Source organism: Cetorhinus maximus, chromosome 9, assembly GCF_964194155.1.
Source record: "Cetorhinus maximus chromosome 9, sCetMax3.hap1.1, whole genome shotgun sequence".
Classification (NCBI taxonomy): domain Eukaryota; kingdom Metazoa; phylum Chordata; class Chondrichthyes; order Lamniformes; family Cetorhinidae; genus Cetorhinus; species Cetorhinus maximus.
In genome coordinates, this window is record NC_135887.1 from 127,291,496 (window position 1) to 127,307,345 (window position 15,850).

Sequence of the window (15,850 nt, forward strand, 5' to 3'; positions counted from 1 at the left end):
ATTAAAGAATTATAAATGTGTGTAAGTTGCATCAAACTAGCCGGCTAGTGGTTAACCACTTGTACACAGCACAGCACAGGATAGTTATAATTTGAACCTGAAAAACCCCATTCAATTGCTGTAAGCAGAAACAACGGCAAACAAGGGATTAATTTGTAAAAACAAAAAGCTAAAAGCTACTGCGGATGCTGGAAATCCAAAACAAAAACAGAATTACCTTTGATCTGATAATTGGTGTGCCTGAAAGTGCCTATTCTAATCTGTTTCTATCCAGATAAGAATGCAGAAAATTAATTCTTCCCTGTAGTAGCCTCCCATTTCTATAACCCCCACCACTGTAACCATCTGGAGCACCTACCTTAGCTGGATCTCCTACTCCTGCGAAAAAATGAAGATTGGAATCTGAAGTCTTCAGTCTGTACCTATGCAGAATATACATTTGTGTTCAAACATTGCCTTCAGTTCCATAATATACTTAGCCTGTATTCTCATGTGTGCTAAATCTGTATTTGGGGGCTGTTGTTTTACTATAATTAAATTTACTAGACTGAAATTAAATGACAATTTTGGCAGAAAGGACAGCCAAATACAACTGTGTGACCGGGCTATACCATTGACAGAGCTCTGAGGGATACTGTGTCTACAGTGTTCTTGGAGCACCTACTGTTTTGTGAGGTACGTTGCAACCTGAGCTCCTGTTGGGACATGCGACTTGCCAAAATGCTTAAAATGGCCTGAGCTATTTAAGAAACAATTCCTGATGTGGTTCATGCAGTGAAAGTGGCTTCAAAATAGGCCATGAACAAAAAAGCCTTTCTGATTCTGGTAAGCGTTTAAACTAATTTCCTCAGATCCCTTTGGAGTAGGATTAGTCACAGTGAACATTCAGTGTGATGGAGGACAGTACGCTGCTGCATCTAATTGTGTGGTTGCGCTGGTTTTTGCTGAATGAATGTATCAATTTTGAGAGAAATGAGAAATAAATTGCAGCTAATACATTGAAACAGGAATATGCCATTCAGTCCTCAAACTTGTTCCGCCATTCTATTAGATTGTGGCTGATCTATACGCAAACCCATTTACCCACCTCTGCACCATGTCCCTTGATGCCTTACCTACCAAAAATCTTTCAATCTCAGTTTTCAAAATTTTTAATGCACCCAGCAGCCACAGCCTTTCGTGATAGAAAGTTCCGGATTTTCACTGTCCTTTGTGTGGAAAGAGTGCTTCTTGGTTTCACTCGTAAATAGCCTAGCTCTCATTTTAAGATTTAATGTCCTTTGCTGGATTCCTCCACCAGAGGAAATCATTTCTCTCTATCTACCCTATCAAATCTCTCTTATCATTTTAAATACAGGCACCGGACCCCACATCTGAGAAGCTCAGGACTGGACGTGTGCTGGATATGGGGATTTTCCGAATTTTGAGTCGTGGGGGCTAGAGGGCTGGGTGTGTGGGGGTAGGAAATAGGATAATAATTCATTAAAACTTAAAGCTGGGCTGTTTTCTCTGCTGAGCCAGTCCCAGTCTGGATGGGGAAGGTAAGGTACAAGAGGTGTACTAGGCCGGCTTCCGAGCCATTAATCCAGACATGAAATGAAGAAGGCCGGACCCAAAGAGCAGGGGATCAGCATGCCCCCATCCGGATACACAGCATACCGGAGACACCCCTCCACTGCCGACGCTTCGCACAAAATAAATCTTTTAAATTTAAAAATAAACAGTAAAAGAACTAACTAATAGGGGGAAAATAATCACATTTGGGGGCCACCAATGGAACCCTGTAAATGGACCCATTGTTAAAAGATGTAACAGACAACAATGCCTGATGGGGATTGTACAGTAGTTTCCAGGGTGGGAGTGTTGCCAGCTTCGAATGAAGCCAGTTTTGGGTCCAACTGAATTTTGGAATGCCGGATAAGGGGTCCGGGACCTTTAGCCCGAACCGTTCACCTTTCAACCTTTTAAGCTCCAAGGAACAGAATCCAAATTTATGCAACTTGTGCTTGTAATTTAACCATTTCAGCACTGATACCTCTAGGCCTGCCTGAAATGTATTCCAGACTGTCAAGGGAAGCAAGGGCGGAAATAGCGTCGATTTTATCATTTTCCAGTGCTGTCTGGTTACATGTATGGTACTGGAGGACTGCTAATGTTGTACTGTTGTTTAAAAAGGAAGAAAGAGATACAACCACTAACTAAACAGACCGATCAGTCTAATCTCGACAGTGGCAAATTATTGGAAAAGTACAGATCATCAATTTAGAAAGGTATGGCTTAATCAAGGGCAGTCAGCATGGATTTGTTAAGGGAAGGTCATGTCTGACTAATGATTTAGACTTAAATGTAGGGGGCATGATTAAGAAGTTTGCAGGCAATACAAAAATTAGTTGTGTGTTTTATAGTAAAGAAGAAAGCTGTTGACTGCAGGGAGATATCAGTGGACTGTTCAGATGGGCAGTCGAGTGGCAAAAGAAGTTCAATCCGGACAAGTGTGAGGCAATGCATTTGGTGAGGACAAACAAGGCAAGGGAATAATGATAAGTGGTAGGATACTGAGAGATATAGAGGAACAGAGGGACCTTGGAGTACGTTTCCAGATACCTTAAGGTAGCAGAATAGATAAATAAGGTGGTTAGGAAGACACCCTGGATACTTTCCTTTACTAGCTGAGGCATGGAATATAAGATGTGGAGACTGTGCTAGAACTGTATAAAATACTAGTTAAGCCACAGCTAAGTACTGCGCACAGTTATGGTCATTGCATTACAAGAAGGATGTGATCTCATGAGAGAGGGTACAGAGGAGATTTATGAGGATGTTGCCAGTACTGTAGAACTTTAGCTATGAGGAAAGATTGGATAGGCTGTTTATTTTGGAACAGTAGCGGTTGATAGATTTAATTACAGTGTATAAAATCTTGAGAGATATAGAGAGAATAGGAAGGACTTATTTTCCCAGGGAAAATAACCAGGGAGTGTAGATTTAAAAGAATTGGTAGAAGATTAGAGGCGAGTTGAGGAGAAATTTTGTCACTCAAAGGCTGCGTGAAAGAGAGGTAGAGAGGGACAGACTCATTACATTTAAAAAGTACTTGGATATGAACTTGTAGTGCTGTGACATACAAGGCTACAGGTCAAGAACTAGAAGGTGGGACTAGGTAGGATAGCTGTTTTACAGCTGGCTTAGACACGATGGGCTGGATAGCCACCTTATTGCTGTAAATGTCTATGATTTAGTGATCATTCTGCTGAATCCGTGCTGTGCCCATTCTATAGGCCAATATACTATTCCTGACAGTGATGCCCGACACTGAACATAATACTCTAGATGAGCGCTGTCAAGGCTATACAACTGAAGCTTTTCCCTCCTCTATATTCCAACCTCATTGTGATAAGAAAGGCTAACATTCCATTAGCCCTTTTTGGTGCTTTTTTGTAACTATGTATTTGCATTTTCTGTTTTGTGTACAGAGACACCAACATTCCCTTTCTCCTCCACAGCTTCGAGTCTCTCACCATTAAGAAAATATTGACTTGTCTTTCTCAGACTCAGACGAGATACCCTGACACTTCTCCCGATTGAGCTCTAACTGCTAAGATTATGTTCACTTTCCTTCCTGTAATGAGGTACCCGAATGGATTCAATAGTGGCCTAACCAATTAATTTCCTTGGTTTTATATTCTGTGTTGCTATGTATAAAACCCACAATTCCATTTGCCATTTTTAAAATTGTCCTTGCTATCCCAATTCTTGGCTACATAGTGTACAGCGCAGAAACAGTCAATTTGGCCAGTTGGTTTATGCTGGCATTTATGCACCGGTTGATACTCCTCCCACCTCTCTTCATCTCATCCTATCAGCCTGAGATGTTCTTACATTTACAGAATCATACCATTAAGGCTATACTTTCACAGTTTCTTTTCTCTCAAAGTTCTATATCTTCCTCTGCCCTGAACTGTATCTATGCACACAAGTCTCATGGCATCAGGACGTAAAAGCAAGGAAACCTCCTGCTGATTACCACCGACCACCCTCTCTCAGCTGATGAATCAGTGCTCCTCCATGTTGAATGCCACTTGGAAGAAGCACTAAAGGTGGTAAAGGCACTGAATGTACTCTGGGTGGGTTGGGGGGGGGGGGGGGGGGCGGTATATCTGCCAGAGTAGGCCTACGGCTGATGGTGAAAGAAGGATAATCTATTTGACCTCATCCTCACCAATCTACCTGTTGCAGATGCGCCTGTATGTGAAAGTAAGAGTGATCATCACACTGTCCTTGTGAAGACAAAGTCCCATCTCTATGCTGACGATACCCTCTATTGTGTTGTGTGACACAACTGCCGTGCTAAATGGATAGATGTAGCAACTCTAAACTGGGCATCCATGAGGTAATGTGGGCCATCAGCAGCAGCAGAATTGTATACACCCACAACCTGTGTCCTCATGGCCCAGCATATCCCCCAGTCTACCATTACCATCAAGTAAGGAGATCAATCCTGGTTCAATGAGCAGTTTAGGAAGGCATGCCAGGAGTAGTACTTAAGGCATACTTAAAAATGAGGTGCAAACTTAGTGCAGATACAACACAGGGCTAATTGCATGCTAAAAACCAGAAGCAGCGTACTATAGATAGAGCTAAACAATCCCACAATCAACAGGTCAGATCAAAGCTTTGCAGTCTTGCCATATCCAGTTGTGAATGGTAGTGGACAGCTAAACAACTATCTGGAGGAGGCTCCAAAAACATCCGCTTCTTCGGTGATGGCATAACATAGCAGGTCAGTACAAAATCATCTTCAGCCAAAACTGCTGAGTGGATGATCCATTTTGACCTCATCCTGAGGTCCCCACCATCGCAGATACCAGTCTTCAGCCAATTTGATTCAATCCATGTGCTATCAATAAAACAGCTGAAGGTGCTGGATACAGCAAAGGCTTTGGGCCCTGAAAACATCCCAAATGCAGTACTAAAGATTTGTGTTCCAAAACTAACTGTGCCCTTAGTCAATCTCTTTCAGTACAGCTACAACGCTGGCATCAATCAGACAATGTGCAAAGTTACTCAGGTATGTCCTATTCACTAAAAGCTGGAAAAATCCAATCAGACCAATTACTACTATATCAGTCTATTCTCAATCATCTGTAAAGTGATGGAAAGTGTTGTCGACAGTGCTATCAAGTAGCACTTAGTCATCAACAACCTGCTCAGTAATACTCAGTTTGGATTCTGTCAGGGCCACTCACCTCCAGACCGTAACAGAGGCTTGGTCCAAACATTGAGAAAAGAGCTGAATTACACTGGTGAGTGAGAGTGACTGCCCTTGACAGCAAAACAGAATTTGATTAAGTCTGGCACCAAGGAGCCCCAGTAAAATTGAAGTCAATGGGAATTGGGGGAAAACTTTCCACTGGTTAGAGTCACACCTAGCACAAAGGCAGATGGTTGTGGTTGTTGGATGCCAATTATCTCAGTCCCAGGACATCACTGTAGGCGTTCCTCAGGGTAGTGCCCTAGGCCCATCCATCTTCAGCTGCTTCATCAATGAACTTCCCTTCATCATAAGCTCAGAAGTAAGGATATTCACTGATGATTGCATGCTGCTCAGTACCATTTGCAATTCCTCGGATACTGAAGCAGTCTATGCCTGCATGCAGCAAGACTTGGACAACATTCAGGCTTGGGCTGATAAGTGGCAAGTAACATTTACACAACACTAGTGACAAGAAACAAGAGAGAATCTACTATCTCCCCATGACATTCAACGACATTGAATCCACCAACATCAACATGCTGCGGCTAATCATTGATCAGAAACTTAACTGGAACAGCCATACAACTACTGCAGCTACAAGAGCAGGTCAGACACTGGAAATTCTGTAACAAGTGACTCACCTCCTGACTCCTCAAAGCTTGTTAATCATCCAAAGCACAAGTCAGAAGTGTGAGGGAATACTTGCCACTTGCCTGGATCAGTGCAGCTTCAGCTACCCTAAAGAAGCTTGACACTATCCAAGGCAAAGTAATCTGCTTGTATGGCACTCCATCGCCACCTTAAACGTTCGCTCCCTCTACAACCATGCACAGTGATAGCAGTGTCTGTCACTTACAAATGCATTGCAGCAACTTGCCAAGGCTCTTTCAACAACATCTTCCAAACCCACAACCTCTACCACCTAGAAGGACAAGGGCAGCAGATGCATGGAAACATCACCATCTGCAAGTTCCTTCCAAGTCACCATCCTGACTTGGAAATACATCGCTGTTCCTTCATTGTCACTGGGTCAAAATCCTGAAATGCCTTTCGTAACAACATTGTGAGTGTATCTACATCACATGGACTGAAGCAGTTAAAGAAGATGGTTCACCATCATCTTCTCAAGGACAATCAGGGATGGGCAATAAATACTGGTCTTGCCAGAGATGCTTATATCCCAAGAATGAATAAGAAAAAACTAAATATTCTACAGTCTTGATCCTCCTCCCAATTTTCCATGTTCACTAACTTGTTATAGGCGACAGACTTCAATATTATTTCTCATCTAGCTAAACCTAAATCATTTACATAAATAGAAAACAAGAACCGTTACCAGCACAAGTACTCATATCTTGCTAACCAGTTCCTTTAATTTTCATAACCAGGATCTTACAAAGCTCTTGAGCCTTCCGAAAATCCATGGTTATATTTGTCATATTCCTTGTATCTATGACGTCTTAAAAATGTCTATTAAAGTCAATCAAAAGCAACTTGACTTTAACAAATTGATGCTGATTGTCTTTGATTAGCCCATGTCTTTCAGGGGTTCATTGATTTTATGCTGTATTCTAGACATCAACCGACAACTGAGGCAAAACTAACTGGCTTACAAAATTCTGGCTTATCCCTTTTATCTTCCATTATTGAACAAGGGTGTGATAGTTGCTACATTTCAGATCTTTGATAAAGTTCCCATTATGGTTCGTGCAATTTGCTATCTCTTCAACTTCCCTCAGTAATGTTAAGTGCATTCTCTCTGGATCTGGTGACTTTTAATACGAACATATATACAAACATACATAAAAACATACGAACTAGGAGGAGTAGGACACTTGGCCCCTCGAGTCTGTTCTACCTTTCAGTAAGATCATGGCTGATCTGATTGTAACCTCTACACCACATACCTGCCTAACACTGATAACCTTTTACCCCCTTGCTTATCAAGAATCTATCTAGCTCTGCTGTAAAAATATTCAAAGACTCTGCTTCCACTGCCTTTTGTGGAAGACAGTTCCAAAGACTCTCGACCCTCTGAGAGAAACACTTTCTCCTCATCTCTGTCTTAAATGAGCGACCCCTTATATTTTAACCGTGACCCTTAGTTCTAGATTCTCCCACAAGAGGAAGTATCCTCCCAAATCCACTCTGTTAAGACCCCTCAGGATCTTAAAGGTTTCAATCAATCTCCTCTTACTCTTCTAAACTCCAATGGACACAAGCCTAACCTGTCCAACCTTTCCTCATAAAACAATGTGCCTATTCCTAGTATTAGTCTAGTAAACCTTCTCTGAACTGCTTCTAATGTATTTACATCCTTCCTTAGATTAAGAGACCAATACTGTACGCACTACTCCAGATGTGGGCCAGGATTTTCCGTGCCCGCTGGCATTGGGCATGTTTGGTGGCATGAGCGGACAATATGGCGAGAAGGCCAAAAATTGGTTTCACGCCATCGTGAAACCAGTTTGCAATTGTCTGCTCAGCCCATCAATGGTGGGCCGTATTCCCTGCCATTGGGAACCTCATTGTAATACATCAGCGTATCATTATAAGGCCAGCCTGCCAGACTCATCCCCCGCTGCTGGATTGTCTGCCCACGTCAGCGGGAAAACACGTCTTGACAAGTGTAACAAGCAGAAGCCAGGATGACCACCAGGGTCTTGCTCACGTCGTGGACATCCGAGGAGCAGAAGATGCTGGAGCCCGACAGCACCAGGATCCTGAAGGAATGTCCATGGCATGCTGGTGATTCTCACGGACATGGCTCTGCAGCTCACGGGAGTTGGAAAGTCATCTTTGATTTCCACAACGGATGATGGTCGGGGGGTCGGAGAGGAAGTGTAGGATCAACTGGGAGAGGAAGAGGTGTTGGGGGGGATGTGGTTGGGAGCAGGTGAATGCAGGTGTCAGGCGGGAGGCTGGGAGGGGTGAAATGAAGGTGTTGGAGGTGAAGTTGGGAGCGGGGGACTGAAGGTGTCAGAGGGGTTGAGATTGGGAGAGAGAGAATTAAGGTGTCAGAGGGGTGAGGTTGCGGGAGGAATGAAGATGGGAGGAGAGAATGAGGGTGTCGGGTGCTGAGGTTGGGAGGGGGGAACGAGGATGTCGGGGGGGTGAGGCAGGGAAGGGGGAATTGAAGGTGTCGGGGGAGCGAGGTTGGGAGGTGGGAGGGAATATGGGGGAGAGGGAGTGACGGGGGAGAAGTGAGCAACTGGGGAGGTAGGTGTAAGGGAAGGAGTTCGGAGGGGGGGAGTGCGGAGAGGGGAGGGAGTCCAGGTGGAGGAAGGAGTGCAGAGAGGGGAGGGATTCTGGGGGCAGGAAGGAGTACAGAGAGGGGAGGGAGTCCATGGGGGAGGAAGGAGTGCAGAAAGGGGAGGGATTCTGGGGGCAGGAAGGAGTACAGAGAGGGGGGGGATTCTGGGGCAGGAAGGAGTACGGAGAGGGGAGGGAGTCCGGAGGGAAGAAACAGTGCGGAGAGGGGAGGGTGTCCGTGGTGGAGGAGAGGAAGGTGTGTGGAGAGGGGAGGGAGTCAAGAATGGGGAAGGAGTAAAGCTGGAGGAAGAAGTGAGGGTGTCTAAGGGAGTCACGAAGGGGGAAGGACTAAGCAGGGGGGTCAGGAATCCGGAGGTTGGAAGAACTAAGGAGGGGGGGTGGGAAAGGGATTCTTGGGGGAAGGGGTCCAGAGGGGAAAGGGGGTTCCAGAGGAGGAAAGGGTCCAGAGGGGGAAAGGAACCTGGAGTGGGTAAGAGGTTCTAGAGGGGGAAAGGGATCTGGAGGGGGTAAGGGGTTCCAGGAGGAAGGGGTCCAGAGGGAGGGATGTCCAGGTGGACTTGCAAGAGAGGGGGTCTGATGGGTCCATGACTGTGGGGTCCTGGGGAGTGAACTGAGGGTGGGAGTGGTATTAGGGAATGGCGAGAAGGACCAAGGGCAGAGTGAGGCAGTAGGATGGGAGGGTGAGGGTTCAACAGTAGCGGTAGAAGGTAACAGAGAGGATGGTTGGTAGGGACTTGGAAGCAGATAAGGACCCTGGGGGTGGGAAGGAGGAGGCTGCAGAGGTGAATGTGGATGGGGGTGGTATTTTCAGGAAGGAAGGGAACATACACATTCACCTGCACATCCCTGAAGGAAAAGGGTAGTTGCTGGTAGGTCACAGAGGGGAGGTGGAAGGTGATGCCAGGGGGGTCAACTGTGATGGGGGAAAGGAAATGGGTGACTGGGGGAGGGGAAAAGATGGGCAAGCGTGTGAAAAACCGAATCCAGGCCATGCTGTACAAATCAAAAGTGAAATGAGAGTCGTGGTGGGCGAGATCAGGTGCTGCATGGGGGTGTGATCATTGGGTGGGCGGAGATGCAGGCCAACCCGCATGGAGAACTGAAAGCAAACTCCAGCAGGCAGCATTCAAAATGCTCAGGACATTGAGGTGAGTATGATACGTGAAGGAGCCACGTGTATGGACGAGTGCTTGCACGAGGTACCGTAAGGCCCCGTCACACACACTTCTCCCTCCATAATCACCCAATGGCCAGCTGCTCCCTCTGCGGTGACAAAGGACAAGGTTGAGGGGCTCACAGGGAAAGGGGACTTGGAGGGAGAGGACAGCCGCTGAAATTCCTGAAGGGATGACCCAGGGGTGTCCAGCTGCCACTCCCCCTCCCTTCGGGTGCCTGGGGGCCCTGGCCTGACTCGTTGAGGGGAAGGAACACCTGGAGAGATGTCGAGGTGCCCTGTTTCCCTCTCGCGTTGCCACTGCAGGAACTCACCCTTGGCTCCCGCGATGGAGTGCAGGTCCGCACACATCTTCACGTCCTGCTGGACTAGGTTCTCCATGGCTTCCGCCATCCTCCCCATGGAGACCTCCATACACACACTTGTGGGCACCACTTCATCAGAGAGCAGCTGGACGCACTCCTCTGACTCACACTGCCAATCTGCTGAGGGCATCCAACAGTTCTGCTGACTCTCCAGGGTTAGTTGGAAGGCCAAATATAGAGGCTTGTCATCTGACTTGGACTCACAGATGCCTGACCCCCAGCAGTCCTCCGAGTGCCAGGGAGCTCGCAGGAACCTGCCTCCTGTTGCTGCGGACATGTGTCCGTGCGGTGACCACCAGATTGTGAACTGGATCCTGCTCTAGGTTCCACCGAGGTGTGTCTCTGCACTGGTGCAGGGTGTCTGTAAGCACAGTGACATGCCTTCCAGGCTGCTTATTTCCAGCTCTTCAATGGAGGAGGTGTCCTCTTGGCTGGAGGTGAGGACGTGGATGGAGCTGAGGGACTGGCTGGCTGAGGGTGTCGGTCACTTGGCAGAGCTCCCTGTGAACTGAAGTAGAGATTAATTGGCAGCAGAGTCAAAAGCAGGAGAGAGAGCACTCAGATTTGCGTTGGGAGAGGGATGATGTGGTGCAGGGTCCTTCCGAGGGTATTCACCGCTGATCTCACCATCAACGCAGGCACGGTCCATGTCCTCACCGGTCAGTGAGATGGCAAACTCCTCAAAGTGAGTGAGGGGCCTGTTGTGAGCCACCCCACCCCTGGTCTGGGGCCTCTTCCTGCTGATGTGGAAACTGATGGAGAATGTGTGAACAGGACACATGGCACCGCATGGAATGTTTGTGTGGTGAGCGGAGCCAGGGACAGGATGAGGATGCGAGCTTGAGCAGGTATGAGCCTAATGGAGATGTGAGGGTTTGTGAGAGAGTTAGTGGTGTTGTCCCTTGAGGTGTGAGATCCCTGTGGATGTGTGATGGGTTTGTGAGTGTGAGTTGAGAATGATGAGAAGAGTGAGTTACCCTGGCGGAACAGATGAGATCATTCATCCTGTAGAGGCACTGGGTGGCTTTCCTCTTTTGCAGGGCATTGGCACTGACCACCACTGCCACCGCCTCCCAAGCTGGATTAGTGTGGTTGCTGCCCATCCTGCAGCCAGAGCGGGAGTAGAGGACATCACGGCGAGCCTCCACTGCGTCCAAAAGTTGCTTGAGGGACGCGTCATTGAACCTGGGGGCTGCAGTCTTTTTGCCTTTCAGAGCCATGTCTTCTGACCTGATCGAGGTGTACAAGATTATGAGGGGTATGGACAGGTTGGATATGGAGCAGCTGTCCCCCTTAGTTGAAGGGTCAGTCACAAGGGGCCATAAGTTCAAGGTGAGGGGCAGGAGGTTTAGGGGGAATGTGAGGAAAAACTTTTTTACCCAGAGGGTGGTGACGGTCTGGAATGCGCTGCCTGGGAGGGTGGTGGAGGCGGGTTGCCTCACATCCTTTAAAAAGTACCTGGATGAGCACTTGGCACGTCATAACATTCAAGGCTATGGGCCAAGTGCTGGTAAATGGGATTAGGTAGGTAGGTCAAGTGTTTCTCACGTGTTGGTGCAGACTCGATGGGCCGAAGGGCCTCTTCTGCACTGTGATTCTGTAATTCTTTGCAGCAAGCGTGGGCTGGAAGCACAGAGGTGCGCGCATGGCTGGACTTGAAATATGGCGCCCGGAGTGATGAAGCGGCGAAGTGATGGCATGGCGGGCAAATGAGAGTCCGCCCACCATGGAAACGTCGTGTTTCCCGGGAATGCATAATTAATGTGGGGGGTTTGGGATGATACGGCATGAAAAGCCGCCATTGTGGCCAATGGTGCACTTAGTGCAAATCTGGGATGATTCCATCTGTGGAATCACCAGTGCCCTATAGAACTGAAGCATCATCTTCCTACTTTTGTAATCACTTCCCCTCACAATAAATGACATTCTATTAACTTTCCTAATCACTTGCTGTACCTGCATACTAGCCTTTTGTGATTCATGCACTAGGATACCCAGCTCCCTTTGAATCTCAGAGCTCAGCAACCTCTCACCATTTAGATAATATGCTTCTTTTGTACTCTTCTTTCCAAAATTGACAATTTCACATTGGCCCACATTATACTCTATTTGCCAGGTCTTTACCCACTCACTTAACCTATGCTCACTTTGTAGCCTCCCTACGTTCTCTTCACAATTTACTTTCCTACCTATCTTTGTGCCATCAGCAAATTTAGCAACCATTCCTTCAGTCCCTTCATCCAAGTCATTTATATAAATTGTATAAAGTTGAGGCCCCAGCAGTGATCCCTGTGGCACACCACTCATTACGTCCCAGCAACCAGCAAAAAACTCATTTATGGATAACCTCTGTTTCATGTTAGCAAGCCAATCTTCTATCCATGCCAATATATTGCCTCCTACACCCTGAGCTTTTATTTTCTGCAATAACCTTTGATCTGGCACTTTATCAAATGCCTTCTGGAAATCTAAGTACAGTACATCACTTATTCCCCTTTATCCACAGCACATGACTACTTCAAAGAATTCCAATAAATTGGCTAAACATAACTTCCCTTTCATAAAACCTTGTTGATTCTGCCTGATTACCTTGAATTTTTCGAAGTGCCCTACTGTAACATTCAATAACAGCTTCTAACATTTTCCCAATGACAGATTTTAAGCTAAGCGGCCTATAGTTTCTGTTTTCTGTCTCCGCACTTTTTGAATAAAGGTGCTACATTTGTTATTTTCCAATCTATTGGAACCCTTCCTGAATCCAGGGAGTTTTGCAAAATTAAAACCAATGCATCAACTATCTCACCAGCCACTTCTTTCAAAACCCTAGGATGAAGTCCATCAGGACCCAGGATTTGTCTGCCCGCAGCTCCAACAATTTGCTCAATACAACTTTTCTGATGATTGTAATTTTCCTGTGTTCCTCTCTCTCTTCTACTTCCTGATTTACAGCTATTTCTGGGATGTTACTTGTATCCTCTATAGTGAAGACCAGTACAAAATACCTGTTCAATTCATCTGCCATCTCCTTAATTTCCATTATTAATTCCCCAGACTCACTTTCTATAGGACCAACACATTTTTAAAACTCCTTATTTGAATATCTATGGAAACTCTTACTATCTGTCGTTATATTTCTAGCAAGCTTCCTCTCGTACTCCAATTTTTCCCTCCTTATTAATCTTTTTGTCATTCTTTGCTGTTCTTTATATTCTGTCCAATCTTCTGACCTGCCAGCCGTTTTTGTGCAATTATATAATTTTTTTTTAAGTTTGATGCTGTCTTTAACTTTTTTAGTTAACCACGGTGCTGAGTCCTGCCTTTGAAAGTTTTCTTTCTCATTGGAATGTATCTATTCTGTGTATTCTGAAATATCCCTTTAGAAGTCTGCCATTGCATCTCTATTGACCAATCTCTTAATGTCATTTGCCAGTTCACTTTAGCTAGCTCTGCTTTCATGCCCTCATAATTGCCCTTATTTAAGTTTAAAATACTACTCTTGGACCCACTCTTCTCTCCCTCAAACTGAATGTAAAATTCAATTATGTTATGATCGGTGCCACCTAGGGGTGCATTCACTGTGAGGTTATCAATTATCCCATTAACTTTTTTTCTGAATGTTTTTCTTGAGCAATGGCTCTTCCACAACCTTCTTAGATATTTCTCCAGCTTTGTTTTCACTTTCAGCAGTGAAACCTGATGTGAAATATTAAGCATCCTCACCAAACGTACTCTGTTCACTGTAGTTCCCATTGTTTCCGAGTAGTCCTACTTTTCCTTTGCCACTCATATACTTATAAAAGTCCTTTTTATTCCCCTTTATGTTGATACACCTTATTGGCAATCCTAATCTCGCCGTTTTATACATTTTTCTGATGCCTATAGATTTCTGTCATACTGTCTGCATATCTTTATTCTGTGTTTACTATTTTTTATCCAAATCTCATCTACCTTCTCTTTTTAACCTTGGAAAGCCTCCCTTTTATTGTGTCTTCTTTCTTCCTAGTTGCAGTATATTTACTCTGTCCCTTATCCTTCTTTTATTTATATATTTAATGCTGCCAATCTGCTGTTTGATTTGTCATTGTTGAATGGGCCAGTTCCCCTTTCATTCCACAGTCCAACACCCTTATCTAAGATAAAAACAAAAAACTAAAAACTACTGTGGATGCTGGAAATCCAAAACAAAAACAGAATTACCTGGAAAAACTCAGCAGGTCTGGCAGCATCGGCGGAGAAGAAAAGAGTCGACGTTTCGAGTCCTCATGGCCCTTCAACAGAACTGAGTATAGTTAGGGGAGGGGTGAAATATAAGCTGGTTTAAGGTGGGGGGTGGTGGGGGGGATGGTGGTAGAGAAGTTGAGGGTGGGGTGGTTGTAGGGACAAGCAAGCAGTGATAGGAGCAGATAATCAAAAGATGTCACAGGCAAAAGGATCAAAGAGCTGTTGAAGGTGGTGATATTATCTAAGAAAATGCGCTAATTAAGAATGGATGGCAGGACACTCAAGGTACAGCTCTAGTGGGGGTGGGGTGGAAAGACTGACAAGGTATTAGTTGTAGATTTAAAAATAATGGAAATAGGTGGGAAAAGAAAAATCTATATAAATTATTGAAAAAAACAAAAGGGAGGGGGAAGAAATGGGGTGGGGATGGGGGGGGGGGAGTTTAAGATCTAAAGTTGTTGAATTCAATATTCAGCCTGGAAGGCTGTAAAGTGCCTAGTCGGAAGATGAGGTGCTGTTCCTCCAGTTTGCGTTGGGCTTCACTGGAACAATGCAGCAAGCCAAGGACAGACATGTGGGCAAGAGAGCAGGGTGGAGTGTTAAAATGGCAAGCGACAGGGAGGTTTGGGTCTTTCTTGCGGACAGACCGCAGGTGTTCTGCAAAGCGGTCGCCCAGTTTGCGTTTGGTCTCTCCAATGTAGAGGAGACCACATTTGGAGCAACGAATGCAGTAGACTAAGTTAGGCGAAATGCAAGTGAAATGCTACTTCACTTGAAAGGAGTGTTTGGGCCCTTGGATGGTGAGGAGAGAGGAAGTGAAGGGGCAGGTGTTGCATCTTCTGCGTGGGCATGGGGAGGTGCCATAGGTGGGGGTTGAGGAGTAGGGGGTGATGGAGGAGTGGACCAGGGTGTCCTGGAGGGAACGATCTCTACGGAATGCCGCCGGGGGGGTGAAGGGAAGATGTGTTTGGTGGTGGCATCATGCTGGAGTTGGCGGAAATGGCGGAGGATGATCCTTTAAATGCGGAGGCTGGTGGGGTGATAAGTGAGGACAAGGGGAACCCTATCATGTTTCTGGGAGGGAGGAGAAGGCGTGAGGGCGGATGCGCGGGAGATGGGCCGGACACGGTTGAGGGCCCTGTCTACGACCGTTGGTGGAAAACCTCGGTTAAGGAAGAAGGAGGACATGTCAGAGGAACTGTTTTTGAAGGTAGCGTCATCAGAACAGATGCGACGGAGGCAAAGGAACTGAGAGAATGGGATGGAGTCCTTACAGGAGGCGGGGTGTGAGGAGCTGTAGTCGAGGTAGCTGTGGGAGTCGGTAGGCTTGTAATGGATATTGGTGGACAGTCTATCATCAGAAATTGAGACAGAGAGGTCAAGGAAGGGAAGGGAAGTGTCAGAGATGGACCATGTGAAAATGATGGAGGGGTGGAGATTGGAAGCAAAATTAATAAATTTTTCCAGGTCCCGACGAGAGCATGAAGCCGCACTGAAGTAATCATCGATGTACCGGAGAAAGAGTTGTGGGAGGGGGCCGGAGTAGGACTGGAACAAGGAATG

The 15,850-nt window shown here is 46.1% G+C and overlaps 1 protein-coding gene across 3 annotated transcripts in view; it reads left to right on the forward strand.

The window, feature by feature from the left end:
- Positions 1-15,850, forward strand: part of LOC144685008 (protein kinase C-binding protein NELL1-like) — an 814,339-nt gene that overhangs the window by 252,476 nt on the left and 546,013 nt on the right. The window lies entirely within an intron of this gene.